The sequence below is a fragment of the Amia ocellicauda genome (genome assembly GCF_036373705.1).
Source record: "Amia ocellicauda isolate fAmiCal2 chromosome 11 unlocalized genomic scaffold, fAmiCal2.hap1 SUPER_11_unloc_3, whole genome shotgun sequence".
Classification (NCBI taxonomy): Eukaryota; Metazoa; Chordata; class Actinopteri; order Amiiformes; family Amiidae; genus Amia; species Amia ocellicauda.
Window position 1 is genome coordinate 579,648 of NW_027102661.1, and position 16,841 is coordinate 596,488.

Here is a 16,841-nt window from a genome sequence, read left to right on the forward strand (position 1 = left end):
ACCCTGTACGGTTTCAACCTGACCCCTGACGAAGAGTGTGGACAACATTTTTCACTGATGAAGACGGGCAATATGCGTTTGGAGATGCGTTTCAAGCAGCCTCTACCACGCACTGTAAATATGGTCGTGTATGCTGTGTTTGACAACATTATTGAGGTGAATCAGAGGAGAAACGTTCTGTATGATTATTATTAAAATGAACACCAGAGAGCTCAACCACATCATGAATGCCCTGGCCGGCTCACGGAAACTGTTTCAAGGAGTCTACGCCTGCGATCAGCTGCCTAAATTTAAGATCAAGAATTTACCTGCAATGTACATAATCAACACACACCCTAAAAATATGCCCGGAGAACATTGGCTGGCTATTTATCTAAGGGAGGACCACCGTGGTGAATTTTTTGATTCCTATGCAAACCCCCCGGATTTCAGACCTTTCCCTCGGAAGATAAATAACTTTCTGCTCAACAACTGTCAAGAAACCATTTACAGCGGTCGTCAAGTACAAAGTCTTCAGACCTTCACTTGTGGTCAACACTGTGTGTTTTTCTTATATCATAGATCTAAAGGAAGGTCATACCCCGATATTATGGCCTTGTACAGTGAGGATTTAGGCCAAAATGATAAAAAAGTGGCAGAGTTTGTCAGGACACTGTGGACCCCCCCTTATAACACAATGACTTACGACCCTAGCCAGCCATGTATACAGATGGGGTGTTCTTGTGAGGATTTTAAAAGATGTCATGCGTGTTAAGGTGAAAAAATAATGAAAACAGCCTTTGAATCATTAGTTTTGTTTTTATTCAACACAATTCTTATACAAAGCAGGGGTTATGGTATAAATAAATGTACAACATTTGAAAAAAAAAAAAAAAAAAAAAATTGTTTATCGGGTCATTATTTACAGGGGAGACAAATAAAAACATGATATTAATAAGCTTCCCAACGATGGATAGATCCTGAGGATGGTCGCTCAGCACGGTCAGAGTAATGAGATATCGGAGTCAGATCAGGCTCCACCTCTTTACACAGACGGATTTTTTGTAGCGTTTCCTGGTTAGGAACTGTTGATTGGGGCATGTTCAGACAGGCCATCGCCTGTAGGTAAGCATTCCAGCCTACAGGTCGGCGACTATCGGGTACCTTATTAGTGCTAGTGACACTCTTCAACAAATCAAACATGTGTGAACCTTTGATCAGTTGTCCTTTAAAAACAAATTCACCCTGTTCATTCCAAGCAGTTACCCGCGGTTTCTGAACCATTTTGTGCAGGATATATTGTGCATGTCTTTTGCTTCTGGCCGGCATGTTTCTCAAAACATCCGTTACAACATCTCCCTCTGAACTCTCAACAGGTTCGGTCACCGCAACATCTTTATCAACCGTACCCCCCGCATCAGCCCCAGAACCATTTTCTTGACAGGCCATGGTTTAAGTTAAAATGTATTGATCTTTTTCACCCTGTCTAACCAGACGGAGGTAGCGCTGTAACGTGTTGGTATACAACTGGGCTTTGGAATACTGATTTAAATCGGCCCTGGCCTGTATAGCTTTCATTTCAGAGTCCAAGTTGTTTTCGGCCGTTTGTCTAATGGGCTCTGGCCCGACAACATTTTTTCTCAGTTTCTCAAGCTGCTCCTGAGGGATCAAAAACATTTTCTGAGCATATTCCATTATTAACCCACTCTGGAAGCTAGAAGACTGGTTAGGAAAGGCACGGCTATGCTCAACAGCGGTCCTATAAAACCCCCGGTTTGATTAATCTTCTTTCTTTTTCTTTTAATAGAATACTTCTTATTAGCGATGATCTTGATAACCGCTTTTTGTTTTTTGAGTTTAGAATGTTGAGAAGGGGTTAGGGGTATATTACCGCGTAAGATGTTAAAAGCTATTTCACACAGGGTCTCGATCAAATCCGAGGGGGCCCCTGCCAGCACAGCTTTCCTATGGCGCGGGCTCCCCTCAAATAACATTTGCAAAAGTGGCAGATTTCTTTTAATCCGAACAGACATTCTTATTTATTTCCTTTTCTTTAGCACATACACTGCCGGCCAATCGGGCGGGCACAAACCTGTTCTGAGGCGAAAGTCTTCTGGGGTTTGTGCTTTTAAGTCCGCAATCAAGTACCCGTAGGGTTTTTTGGTGGCATCTTTAAATGCCTCCAAAAAGAACTTGGTCTGGTTAGGGTATATTTGACGAGCCAAGACGGTGACCTGTAGTTTATCTCTGGGGTTTTTAAAAAGAATTATATAATTGGCATTTAAATTAATAGTGTGGCTTTTTTTACCTTGAAAAAATAGATTTTGAACTAAATAAATAATACTTAAATTCCTATGATGAGTGTACTTTGTGAAAGCTTTTTCCACTTCACTGTTGTCACCGGCCTGCTCCATCAGGTCATCAAGGATCACTAGATTAGTTTGACCGGGCGGGAACAAGTCATCGTCACACAACGAGGCGGGGAGACCTTGCACAAATTTCAGATTATTTTTTTTCGAAGCCAAATCATCGTAGAGAGGTTGCCAGCAAGAGTAACACCACACTATGTTGTCAAGAGCTTGGGACACGGTTGCGTCCACATCTTCTATGATGTTCTTTATAAGATAGCTCTTCCCCGAATTGGAGGGACCGGCTATAATACAGGAGAAAGGGTGTTGAAGTCTGTTATCAAAACCACCGCTAATATCCATAAGGCAGAGTGGTATAATCAGTCTTCAACACTCTTTTATTGTACACCACCCTGAATCGTTTGTTTAGTGATCTATTTTCCAACGTGTACCCCTTTTTATTGCGATAGATCTGATTTCCGGCTGTAATAATCTCACGAGGAGGCGCGTCTTTCTCGGTTACAAAACTTTCTACCAGGGTCGTCAGAGACTTGATGTTAATGAGCTTGTTGTTACAATGGTTCAGAGTGAAACCCTTAACTTTCATACAGGTCTTACCCGCAGCCGTTCTGTATGCGTAAGTCTTAGGACCCCCTGAAACAAACTCCACTATGTGGTCCTGAGGATCTAGTTCGCTCGTTAACTCCCCAAGGTAGTCCCCGAGGGGAGGGACCCAATCCCCTGGCCTGGTGACAAAGATTACAGAGTCAGTATCATGATAGAGCGTGCGTTCCTGCAACTGATCCATTAAGTTGTACAGTTCAAGCCGGGCGTAAGCCGTGGTAAAAAACGCTATGAAAACATTAACGTTCCCCTGTTTGGTGGGGAAATCTTTAGGGGCCCTCCACTGGACCTGTGCCACGTGGTCATTTAAGAATTGAAAGTGTGATACTGCATGTTGTTTGGAAAACATAAATTCTATAAACTGTTCAGGGGTTTTAATCAAGGTTGTGTTTAGACGGTAATTTCTTTCCCCAAACTTACCCCACAGACTGTTTAAAATCAGTTTGGACATTTGTCTCTTGGCGGGGTTGACAGTTATGTTCCCCGGCTCTAGACGGATCCCTTCCTTTTCAAAATATTGCTGAACGTATCGCTCTTTGGCCGCGGAGTCAACACACCATGAGGGATAGCCCGATGCCTCCTGTTTCCCTTTCAGATGGGTCATAATGTAATCAGCAAAAAGAGTATCAGATTTTTCAGAAAAATGCCAAACCTCATTCACCTTACCGACTCTGTAACCTTTCTCCACCGCCTTGTCAAGCTCAATGCTACACCAGACACCCGTCAGCGCTCTCTCTTCATCACTGTGCAGACAAGAGGTAGTTTGATTTTCAGTTTCCACACACGTTCTACACAGAGGGAACATCAATTTTCCCGAACACCTGTAAGGCAACACGGGTAAGAACAGCTCGCGAGGAGGGTACATGGTGACTTTGATCAAACCAAAGTAATGTCCGATTTCGAGAAAGTCACGATAAACAATGGTTGGACGCCCCACCGGGTACATTTTGGTCTTGTTGACATAAGGGTACAGACTGGTGAAATCATAGTAATCTACTCTCTCACCCTCCTTTACCTCATAATGTAAACAGAGGGCGTTGGTACGACCCCCAAATAACGCATCCCGGGGCTCTAGACGTTCAGGAAAGTCCAAGGTTTCCATAAACCGTTGTACCCCCGCTTCCTGTTCCTTCAGGGTCGTCCACTCGTGTTTCCAAATCACCAGCACGTTCAAACCATAGGTGTTTTTTAAAGTTTCAATTCGTTCCTGGAAATCATAGTACATATCACCGCAGAGTTTTTGTGTTACGGGGTTAAAGGTGTTTGGGTCGAAGCACTGAGGACAGCCATGGTAAATACAACCTGCAAACTCATAAGCGGTATGCCGCCCGGACACGTCGCTAAAACCGTCTAAGTCATAAGGCCCCATTTTGACTTCCCCTTGATTTAAAGCATGTCTGATGAAGATGTTATCCCGGGCACTCAGGTATTCCAGCCACTGTATGGAGACAGTCGAAAAGTTCTTTTGTCTAGCACGATAGTTGTCAGAAGTGGTGACCGCTATAGTGTTTTTCTGCAAGAAATTGGACCGATACATTTTCATGCAGAGAGACGCTATGGTCACACTTTGCAAAGGGTCGAGACCTGATGTGTTGATAACCTCGGCGCGGAAACGCACACAGGCTTCTTTAAGGATCACCACATCATTTTTACAATAAGCGGCCATCTCTTCTCGGAAATCAAAAACACCTCCCTTAACCGTATTGTACCATTTAAAGAATTCCTCCCTCTCATGAGACATCATAGTATCAACCCCATAATAAGAGGCGGGCGGGTAGGACCCTCGATAATTTTGAGTGTCCTTAGTATTAAAAAAATGGCAGAACCAACCTTTCTTCTGAGCCTCAAAACCCAGAGCCTTAGGCAAAGCGCTCAATTTCATGGGGAGGAAATTTAACGAGTCTATGTAACGTTAGTTGAAAGCTTCGTCGGTGAAACACATGATCTTGCTACCCTGAGCTATTATTTTTGGGGTCACCCCATTTTCCACCAGATACTTCATCAAAATGTAAGAATCATAACCCTTAGCATTGTGGGCAATAAATGTGTAATTGAGGTATTTTGGACCGCGATACCGCGTAAAGAAATCCCTGACACAACTCTCACCGCTAGCTGACCACTCACGATCCAACATGTCAATACAGTGTATATAATTAGCAACGTGGACCCCGTTTTCTTGCCGGCATTCAAAAGCAAAAAAGACATACCGGTTGTGCGGCGGCTCCTTTTTAACCGGCTGAATAAAGCACTGGTGTTCGGACCCCGGGGTTAAATCAGCATTACAGATCCTGCATCTCGGCTCCAGACATTTGTGTGGTTTAACCTCATGAAAACGGTACTGGAGGCAACACTGCGGGCAATATTTAGTTTGATCACAATAACTCCGTTTTTTAACCCCCTCAGCAGCGGCCCTCTGTACCTTATGCTCGGAAAAACAGAACGCTGAGAGACAAATCCTTAAGCAATCTTTACATCGGATGGTAGGGGCCAAACCCTTACGACATTGCGGATTGAAACAGACGTTACAGTAACCGTCACAGCGGTGCTTAAGCTTATCATTGAAGGCCTTATAACACCAATGACAAACATACGAACAACCCAAAAAAGCCGTCAAACTCTTTATTCCAAAGTAATGACTATCACTTAGGAAGAGAAACAGTGTCTGTGTAAGGGTTTCAGGATGTATCTGAAATTTCACAAATACTTCCTTTACCTCACAACGGTACCACACAACAATTTTTAAAGACAACAACTCCTCAAACTTGGTGATGTCTGAAAAGGCAACCATCTGTTGAGAGTTTAAGCCGGCCCTCTGATGAAGCATTAAAGCCTCTTGCAGAGCTTGGGGTTCAGGCATGTCGGGGGTGAGTAGTTTTATTAAACTGTAAGCAAAACAGAGCTTATTGTCCCCACTGGAACTCACCACTAATTGCCTGAGCTTGGTCCTAATTATGTCGTTCTTCAAGCATTTCGACAGTCTTCTAAGCGCCCCACCCTCAGGGTTACGAACCACATTCATTACCAGAGACAGACTTTCATCAGCTATGATGGCTGCGTTACTTTGCAATAACGCTTCGATTTTAGCCAGACGTCTAAATTATCTCCACTCAGCATTACAGATAGGTTGCTAAACAAATCATCCCCTCTGAGTTCTAACTGTACAACATCTCGAGGTCTGACCCTTTCAGCAACCTGTTCAAGCATTTTCTGCAAGGCCTCGTGTATGTTGACAAATATTTCTGCATAATTGTCACAATTTAAAAGTTCTGCAAAATTAAAACGCTGAATCATTTCAAAATTGTTATAGGCCGGTCTATCTATAATCACGGGATCACTGGTACTCTTGGACACATCATCATTTTGAACAAAGCCTTCACCCCCTACATTCTCACAGAGCATGTCCTCCACAGCCTTATCAGTCTCAGAACCCTCCACATTCCGAACACCCCCACTGCTGACATCTACAAAACCCCCTTTTTGAGGAGGCTCATTTAAAGCCTGTAAAAGTCCTTCAAAGATATCCAACCGGTTAATGTCAAGACCCTCCTCTATAGTGATGGCTGCTTCTGCCGCCATCCTGTGTTCTAATTGTCTCAAATCATTTATAATAGGGGCAGAATTTGGTCGGGGTAGCTCCTCCAAAGCCTCCACCATTTCAAACAAATCGGGGTGAACTAGGGGGTGAACCTCTATAAGCGCTACCGGTGGGAGGTGGTTATTTAGATCATTGACCATCTGTAACAGGTCGGGGTTCACCGGTAAGTCTGTTAATTCACATTCTATCAGTGGTAATTGGGGGTTATTTAAATCATTTATCATTTGTAATAGTTCCAGGTTCATTGGGACATCAGAGGAGTTCACAACAGGGCCGGGGATGTTCTCTCGGGAAGGTCTTTTTGGGGCCCTAGCTTGTTCATAATCCTTTAGTTTGTGAGTTCTTTTACCAAGTCAGGACATTTTTTAATTTATTTTTTATTTTTCCAACAACCCACAATAGTAAGGCGTTTTGTGTCTATTAAAACATTAAATACGGTACAATTCGTTAGTAAGGGTATTAATAAGGGTGTTTTGGCTCTCTATCACCAGGTTTTGCCCCACTAACACAAGTCTTTGATTTTGTAACAAAGTATGTAGCAACTCATGCCGACCTTCAGGAAGTAGCTCCGGGGGCTGGTGGCCTGGCTCAGCTTCAAAGGATGGTCGCTCCGGTAAATCTCGGTCGAAGGAGGCAGGGAGCGAGCGTATACTCATGGACGGAGACCAAGAAGGCCTTTGCGGTGACACCCTGGCCAAGCGCGGGGTACTGTTCCGCGTTTCTGTAGCCAAGAAATGGGTCTGGGGGAACGATGTTGAAACCAGGCCGTCGTTGGGTGGTGTGTCAGCCCTGACTGACGGCGACCCATGAGGTTGTTGGATGCCTGTATTTGTTCCGCCCGACAATGCGGCGGGCTGAATCTGGGGTGTTGAATTACCCCCAGAAGGCTGTGGCCTGAGTAGATGTTGGGGGGTCTCCAAGACCACCGTGGGGGATCCTCTCGGTGATCTCACCGGGGAAGATGTTTGATCCCACTTAGACGGGGTAATTGTTCTCAATAGCTCATCCACAGAATGACTATCCCAAGAGTCTTGGGAAGAATAAAAATATACATTACATTTACATCTTTAAACGGCGACAGAAATCAAACTTAAAACAACATGTCCAGGACATTCAAAACCTTTAGCTTTTTTAGACCTTTGAAAATAGCCTTAGACATTCACTACAACGCAATATTATTTACAGACAATATATTTATTAGGACTTGATAATAAATGTAAAACAGAGAAGCCGCTGTAAATAAACTGTTTCTTAAATGTTTCTTTAAAAACTGTAATATTGTTAATAAAACACACACACACACAACAACATTTCATTTTTAAACGAACCTTCCAAGTGTAAACGATTCCTGATCCCGGGACTTCCTGTTTCACAAACGTTTTCACGATCTGTTTAAATATTAAATACAATGAACACCTTCAAGCCTTTTCCTACAACCACTTTAAAACAGAAGTATAATAGCGGGAGATAAGCCAAACAACTTACTAAACCCTTTCGGACGGCTTTACTTCCTAACCAGACGGTACGGCAATCGGTCATTTCTAAACACGTTCCCCAGAAACAAGCCTAGACCTGTCCGGACTTCTAAAGATCTTTCCCAGAACCCCCCGCCCTACAGGAAACGGTCACCCATCGCTTAAATATTAGCCCTCAACGGGCAAACAAAGCCCTTTTAAAAACATTAAAGTTTGAAAGATCTTACTTACCTCCACAGAATAATCGTTTCTTATTTTTTTCGGCTGGTTTAGCTTTTTGCACCGCTGTGAAGGTAAGAGACATGTTTAACCTTTAACCACACCGCTTTATAAAAAGCTTTAACCTCTTACAGGCTGCAGACATATACTCACAGCTATCAGATACCGGGGCTGACGGCCTTTCAGATTCTTGAAAGGTTACGGTTCTCGAAGGTAAAACGAAACAAGCCCTCGATGTGGAAGGCCTTTCGTTGTCTCGAACCACGTTTCTTAATACTGTTAGACAGGATAATTTTTTAAAATTAACAAAACTGGACTCAAACATCTTACAGAAACGTTATACAAACAAACAGGGATTTAGTTCTTACCCGGTCGGCAGACAGTCTGTCTAGGGACAACCACTTCTCTTGGTCGATCCTCGGAGACATTAATCACAGGCCTTTCGATAGTTTCTGTGTAATTAAAGAGACCGGCATTAATATATATTAAAACGTTTTCATAACTCTAATGAGCCGCTTCAAAACCACACACACCCATACATAAGAACCCATGAGCGCAAACACAAAAATCTTACCGTCGTTGTTCCAGATGATCTCCTCAGCGTTGGGAATTAACTCCTGTTGACTGGCTGAAAAATAATTTTACAGAACTTAAAACAGATGTTATAGCCTTATTTACAATACATGCACACAACACGCTCTGAGTCAATGAAAATAATCTGAAGACTTGCCTAAAAACTCATTTAAATCGAAGTCGCTGATGTTGTTTCCGGACATTGTTGATCTTTAGTCTTAAATCGAAAGGTCAGTAAGAGTCTGTCGAGCTGAAGACCAGACCTTCATACTTATACTGATGGCCACATGCCGGATCTGCGTGTATGGCATTGTTCTGGTCTGGCCTTTGTGCATCAAGACCTATAGTCAACAAACCACTAAGAATATTTCAGGCCTTTATAAGCGCTAAAAAACAACCTGAGCCAAGAAAATAACTATAAAGATCTAAAATAACTAGCGCTTTTACAGTGATTTTTTTTTTTTTTTTAATAGCGATGCTTTGTTTGGTATTAAACAAGTCACAAACTACTCAGAACAGCGTTTATCCCCGCAAAAGAGATATTTGGGTTTATTTTACAAAGCTTATAAATTATATAGGTTAAAAGTATTCTGAATGTTTTGATACCACATGCCATACGTACTGTTGTCTGAGCCCACCCCCGCCACCCATGGTGTGAGTGATTTAGCCTTGAGTGTTGTGATCTATTTAGCATTGAGTGATCAGTTGTTTTTATTTTTTAAACGATTCCTTATCATCAGGGATTGAGACTGCTAAAATACCTTAAAAGCATATCCTTATCTTAAGTCTAACTCTTATGAGCTTTAAGACCCTAGAATGTATTTAAGTAAAACGACTGAACACATTATGTGAGAGATAAAATATAACCACAGCTTTTTTTTTTTTTTTTTACAAAAACAATTAACCTATACACACAAACACCCACACACACACCCTCTTTTTTAATTTTATTTTTAATTAAATTTGAGGGGAGAGACAGAGCCAGATACAGTGTGGATAACATAAGTACCCTATGCAAAACAGGCATTGTTAGGACCTGGGATCATAACAGACAACAGAACTTGTTGATCTTATAAAATGATTGGGCGAGAGAGAGAGAGAGACAGACAGAGACAGTGTGAATATGATAAACGCACTATTCAAAACTGGCATTGTTAAGACCTGGGACCATTACAGACAACAGAACTTGTTGATCTTATAACGGTTTAGATTTACTAAACCATTACATGTATATTTAAAAAAGACCCCCAAACACTACAGGAAGAGCCGACCCATTCACACTCTACAGTTGACCAACAAGAACAACAAGAACAACAGGTTATGGGCGGCCTTGTTGTTCAGGGTTTTATGGGTGTACACTTTCTGACGGATATGACGTAGGAATAATTAAGGAAATAACTCTACCTAAAATCACGCCCCCCAATTATGACGTAGGAATATTAATAAGCTTAGGGCATACGTCATAACAAAATAGGCCGCGCCCATAAAACCCTACTATCTACTCATAAGAGTAACAGCAATGTCGCCGATCCTGCTACGGTCGTATTGTAACAGCAACAACATGTATCGATTTTAAAACTGTCAGTTCCAGCGCCTCGCAAAGCTACCCTTCTGTGATCGTTTGTTCTCAAGGTCAGGATTTCTTGACACTCCGAGGAAGAGAAAACGATGGCCGGCCGCGTTACAGGGACAGATAACAAAGCACTAGCACGCGTGCACCGCGGGTTGTTTCCGCCCGGTTTCGAACCAGGGACCTTTCGCGTGTGAGGCGAACGTGATAGCCACTACACTACGGAAACCGACCTGTCGTGGTGTTTCGAATGGCTCCCATCGAAGCCGGCTGGTAAAACGCGCACAGGCGTTTCCCGTGGGCCAGCCTGTGAGATAAAGGTTTCTATTTTCACTGACCTATTTTGCATTGCTCAAGGACACATCAGGACACTTTGGAAACTCTTTCAAAGGAAGAACGCCCTGAGCTATGACAAGACTTACACTTACCCCAACAAGGTGATGCTCACTGGCTTGTTCAAACAGCTGCTGCTCGTCTTGTGCCACCATCAGACAATCACAGAGCTATTGTGCCTTCTACACCTTACGGTAGCTTTACTTTAACAATAATAATGACGGCGACCTCGACGACAAAAAGAAAAACAAGAACAACAACAACAACAACAAGAACAATAACATCATCATCAGATTTTTATTAAAAGTGGCTACACCAGCGTTTACAATTTCAACCTGTCGACGGACGGACGCTCTGAGTGCACCGATTTCGGGATACTTCGGAAACTCTTTCAAAGGCAGGACGCCCTGCGATCAGACAGTGCGTGCACTTAGCCCAACAAGGTGATGCTGAATGGCTTGTTCAAACGGCTGGTGGTCTTCCTTCACCACCAGACTATCAGAGCTATTGTGCCTTCTACACCTTACGGTAGCAACAAATCTAACTACTGCTTTACTTTAACAATAATAATGACGGCGACCACGACGACAACAAGAACAACAAGAACAACAACAAGAACAACAACATCATCATCATCATCATCATCAGATTTTAATTAAAAGTGGCTACACCAGCGTTTACAATTTCATCCTGTCGACGGACGGACGCTCTGAGTGCACCGATTTCGGGATACTTCGGAAACTCTTTCAAAGGCAGGACGCCCTGCGATCAGACAGTGCCTGCACTTAGCCCAACAAGGTGATGCTGAATGGCTTGTTCAAACGGCTGGTGGTCTTCCGTCACCACCAGACTATCAGAGCTATTTTGCGCCTTCAACTACATAAGAGTAACAGCAATGTCGCCGATCCTGCTACGGTCGTATTGTAACAGCAACAACATGTATCGATTTTAAAAGTGTCAGTTCCAGCGCCTCGCAAAGCTACCCTTCTTACATCGTTTGTTCTCAAGGTCAGGATTTCTTGCCACTCCGAGGAAGAGAAAACGACAGCCACCCTTGGAGCAGAGAGATGGGGGACGGGTAACACGGCACTGGCACACGTGCACCGCGGGTTGTTTCCACCCGGTTTCGAACCGGGGACCTTTCGCGTGTGAGGCAAACGTGATAGCCACTACACTACGGAAACCAACCCGTCCTGGTATTTCGAATAACTCCTATCGAAGCCGGCTGGTAAAACGCACACAGGCGTTTCCCGTGGGCCAGCCTGTGAGATAAAGGTTTCTATTTTCACTGACCTATATTGCATTGCTCAAGGGCACATCAGGACACTTTGGAAACTCTTTCAAAGGAAGAACGCCCTGAGCAATGACAAGACTTACACTTACCCCAACAAGGTGATGCTCAATGGCTTGTTCAAACAGCTGCTGCTCGTCTTGTGCCACCATCAGACAATCACAGAGCTATTGTGCCTTCTGCACCTTACGGTAGCAACAAATCTAACTACTGCTTTACTTTAACAATAATAATGACGGCGACCACGATGACAACAAGAACAACAACAAGAACAACAACATCAACATCATCAGATTTTAATTAAAAGTGGCTACACCAGCGTTTACAATTTCAACCTGTCGACGGACGGACGCTCTGAAAGCACCGATTTCGGGCACTCCAATGAAGAAAAGCCACCCACCGCCTCCGGGGAACCACGAGGGCAAGCAGGACGAAAAGGGCCAGCCCACAGCAGGCTGTTTCCGCCCGGTTTCGAACCCGGGGACCTTTCGCGCGTTAGGCGAACGTGATAACCGCTACACTACGGAAACTGACACCGCCGCCTCTTGCTTCAAACGGTTACCGTTGAAGCCTGCTGGTAAAACGGGCTCAGGCGTTTCAGGTCGGCTAGGCTGTAAGATGGCGTCTGAAGTGCCGCGAAAGGATGCCATTTTCACAGACCTGTTTGGCATTGCTAAAGGGCACATCAGGACACTACGGAAACTCTTTCAAAGGCAGGACGCCCTGCGCTCTGACAGTGCCTGCACTTAGCCCAACAAGGTGATGCTGAATGGCTTGTTCAAACGGCTGGTGGTCTTCCGTCACCACCAGACTATCAGAGCTATACTGCGCCTTCAACTACATAAGAGTAGATAGTAGGGTTTTTTGGGCGCGGCCTATTTTGTTATGACGTATGCCCTAAGCTTATTAATATTCCTACGTCATAATTGGGGGGCGTGATTTTAGGTAGAGTTATTTCCTTAATTATTCCTACGTCATATCCGTCAGAAAGTGTACACCCATAAAACCCTGAACAACAAGGCCACCCATAAATACCCCCACCCCTCTGAAGGCAACGCCCCGAAACTCTCCTCTCTATTTAAGAACCCGCGCTGCTTTTAGGCAATACCTCTTTAATTCTCAGCTTCTGAAACATCCCGCTTCTTCAACATGTCCAGCGACATCAACATGAAACCCCGCAAGAAACAATCCCGGGCAAGGGTTCCTGTACTCACCAATTTGAAGATTGAACGCTCCTGGGTGTTGTTCTGGGGGGCTCGACGGGGTTACCGCTTTAAAAGGGATCCCAGCTATGTTGGAGTGGAGCTTTTTGCTTTGGGAGAGAAGGAGGGTACGTTGGAACCTTTTGAGACGGTAATTGAATACTCTTATGAGGACTGGTTGAAGGTGATGGCCTGGAGAGATCTGGGGCTTGGGGATAAGACTCTAGAAGGCTTGCAAGAGGGTCCAAGAGAATGCGAAATGGAGTCTCCGACTCAGGGTTTTGAAAGGTGGTGAATGGGAAAGCTTGCAGAACTACGGTAGAGTGGTGAAGAGTCTATCTCTAACTACAGATCGTAAGGTTTTGCTTAGCAGTACCCTGATTACAAACCCTATTGAAGGGGGTGTGGAGGATCCAGAAAAACAGGTTACTGAAATTATGTTTGACGCCGTCTGACGGCTCAGGGGCTACTCTCTTCTAAGAGGGCGGTGTGTCGTGACGTAGTGAAGAGATAGGATAAAAGGCGCAACAATTCATTCATGGTTTAAAATTAAAGAGAATGTCTTACCCGAAAGCTGCGGACGTCGACAGGCTCTACAGGCCTCTTCAAACCCGGGATCACCCCTGGTTCTATTCCCCAGATTTTGTATACACTCCGGAACCCTCTGACTGCGGTTACCCTCCAAGACCTCAGACCCCGGTCCCTCAGGACGAAACAACATGAGGTGCGATGGATGACCAAATGAGTCTCGGGGATCCCCAGCCTCTGGAGCTCATGGAGGGCCTCGATTTTGCCGAACTGTCTACCTTCTGTGCGTCTCAGGAGGGGGTCAGTCCAATGGATGTAGAAACACCCCACAAACCACCAGGCGACCCAATGAGCATCGGACTGTCCCGGGGGCGTGATGAAGACGCAGGATTTATGCCCGGGGTATGTGACCAAGTAAGCAGAGTAGTTAAAAGCACCCTGGTGTATATTCTGAGTGCTCTCATCGACCGAGCTCTGAAAGAAGTCTGTCGGGGGTGTGAAGTGAATCACCCCAGTCAGTTGAGACACAGTTGTTTGTTTGAACCAGACCGTTACTATTTCCTGTTCTATTTCAACGTGTTTTACAGAAGACTGAACAAACCGTGGCTGAAACCGGCACTAATCAAGGCGCTGTCTTACTCCCACATACATGTCACTGCGGGACAAGTCCAGAAAATCATAGATGAGATTTTGCTGGAGCTGAAAAAGGAGCCGTTTATAATAGAGAAACTTGGGCAGCTGCTCAATGACCTGGATGAGCCGAGTAGAAAAACCGCTGGCAAGCTAAAAGCTTATTTCTTCCGTAAAGAAGTTAAAGCTGGGGGCAGCGACGAAGAATTCGACATCTACGCCACTGATTCAGACTCTGACCTGAACTAAGGGACTTTGAACATGGGGAATGTTCTGGACTGCTTCTGCAACTGGTTCTGTCATCAACACTCTGTAGCTAACCTGAGAGCGCTATTACACCATGTGCTTGACAGAAAAGTAGCCAACGCGAGCCTTTTCTCTACAGATTTAACCATCGATGAGGATCAACTTTCAAACCTGGAAAAGTGAATGGCTGCTGTAACAAAGACCGGGGGGTACGAACACTGGGATGAAGCGCTCAAGGGGGCCAAGAATGATATTAGGCCATATCATCAACATCTGTATGACCTTTTGCTGAGCATGTTTAATACACCTCTGTTTACTTTTAAAATAGGTCATATTGTTGTTTTATTTACATATGTAACTGAGGTGTGTGCCTACAAGATAAAGAAACAGGTATATTTGTTGATATAGATCAAGTAACCAATCATCTGATTTCTTTTTGTCTGGACCGTAGAAAAAATTGTTGTGTATGTTATACTTTTCTCAAATGTCTAAAAAGGGGTATCTGCTCTCCTGAAGTTGAATAAAAAACCTTGTATAAAAACTTTGCGCATAGTGTGGGTCTGTTTGGTTATTTGACAGAATGATTCGGCAAGCTCCCCAAATGCAGGAACTATACTACAACCCAGCCAAGATTGGGGGTTTGGCGGGTAAGAAGGGTTTTCAAAGAGGACTCGCTGAGGCCGGAGTGAAGGTTAATGATGTGGTTGTTTCAGAATGGTTACGGGAACAAGACGCCTATACCTTACATAAACCTCTCAGGATTAACTTTAAAAGAAACCGCGTATATGCAACTGACATAGACTCACAATGGCAAATGGATCTAGTCGATATGTCAAATTTATCAAAACATAACAATGGTCACAAATTGATGTTGATGTGTATCGATGTGTTATCAAAATATGCCTGGGCTCGCATTCTACATAAAAAAACAGGTCGGGCGGTGACAAGGGCCTTTGAGGATATATTGTCCCAGGGTCGATGTCCTAAAAAACTGCAGACTGATAAAGGAAAAGAGTTTCTCAACAGAGAATTTCAGAATCTACTGAAGAGACACAAAATACATCATTTCACCACCGGTAATGAGCTTAAGGCATTGGTAGTGGAGAGGTTTAACCGCACCATGAAGACCAAAATCTGGAGATATTTTACAGCGGTCAACACGTTCAAGTATTTTGATAAAGTTCAGGATTTTATCGATGCTTACAACCAAGGGTATCACACCAGTATTAAAATGAAGCCTATAGATGTTGATCAAAGTAATTATTTTAAGGTCTATAAAGAATTATACGGACCATTTATTAAGAAGGGAAAAACTACTTATAAGTTCAACATCGGTGATGTGGTTCGCGTTTCAAAGCTAAGGAGTACTTTTGCCAAAGGTTATGAACAAACATTTTCTGACGAATATTTTACAGTTACCGAACAGTTGGCTTGAGACCCCCCCGTGTACCGGTTAAAAGACTATGACGGGGAGGATATAGAAGGAACGTTTTACGAAGCCGAGTTACAAAAAATGATTGTGGGTAAAGACAGTGTATACAGAGTTGAAAAGATATTAGCTGAAAAAACCCAGAACCGGAAAAAATACGTGTTGGTAAAATGGCTTGGATGGCCTGAAAAGTTCAATAGTTGGGTCCCGGAACAACAGGTTTGCGATATTCAATCCTTATAACAACATGCCCGTGGGTGTGTTGGGGGCATTACTTTCGGTACTCAAGATGGAATCAGGAGGCTTCTACGTGACTCTACCCAGTAACGCCTCTCTCGATATATACCCTAAAAATGAAATATCCAGTTACACGGTACAATTTGGAAAATCTATAGATCTAAGGGGGTCGTGGGAAGTGGGGTTGGCGGAAATACAGTATCCTTACACTTGGGCTGTTTTACAAGATAAGGATGCCACCTTCGCCATTTTTGATGATGTTAAAATCAATGGATATTCACGATACAAGGAGGTTATTATGACAATGTGGATAAAATATTAGATGAGATTCATAAACAGTTCTCAGAAGGCACCCCCAACATCAAGCTATATTACAACCCTATTAAAAACAGAGTGTACAAGGTGTCAAAACCAGGTATTAGCATTCAAACCAGCGGCCAACTGGGGCGTATATTAGGGTTCTATTCTGACACAGAGAGCAGGTTCTCAGAAGTGGTGGGGCGGCTTTTACACTCTTTATGTGTATACGGATATCATAACCCACCAGAGGGTCGGGGATAGT

General features: G+C 43.8%; 3 non-coding genes across 3 annotated transcripts; all 3 read right to left on the minus strand.

Moving 5' to 3' along the window:
- Positions 1-10,539: 10,539 nt before the first annotated feature.
- On the minus strand, positions 10,540-10,612 carry trnav-cac (transfer RNA valine (anticodon CAC)). The gene has a single exon. It is a non-coding gene; the product is annotated as a tRNA-Val (tRNA).
- Positions 10,613-11,827: 1,215 nt separating this feature from the next.
- trnav-cac (transfer RNA valine (anticodon CAC)) lies at positions 11,828-11,900 on the minus strand. The gene has a single exon. It is a non-coding gene; the product is annotated as a tRNA-Val (tRNA).
- Positions 11,901-12,463: 563 nt separating this feature from the next.
- Positions 12,464-12,537, minus strand: trnav-aac (transfer RNA valine (anticodon AAC)). The gene has a single exon. It is a non-coding gene; the product is annotated as a tRNA-Val (tRNA).
- Between the last annotated feature and the right edge of the window lie 4,304 nt (positions 12,538-16,841).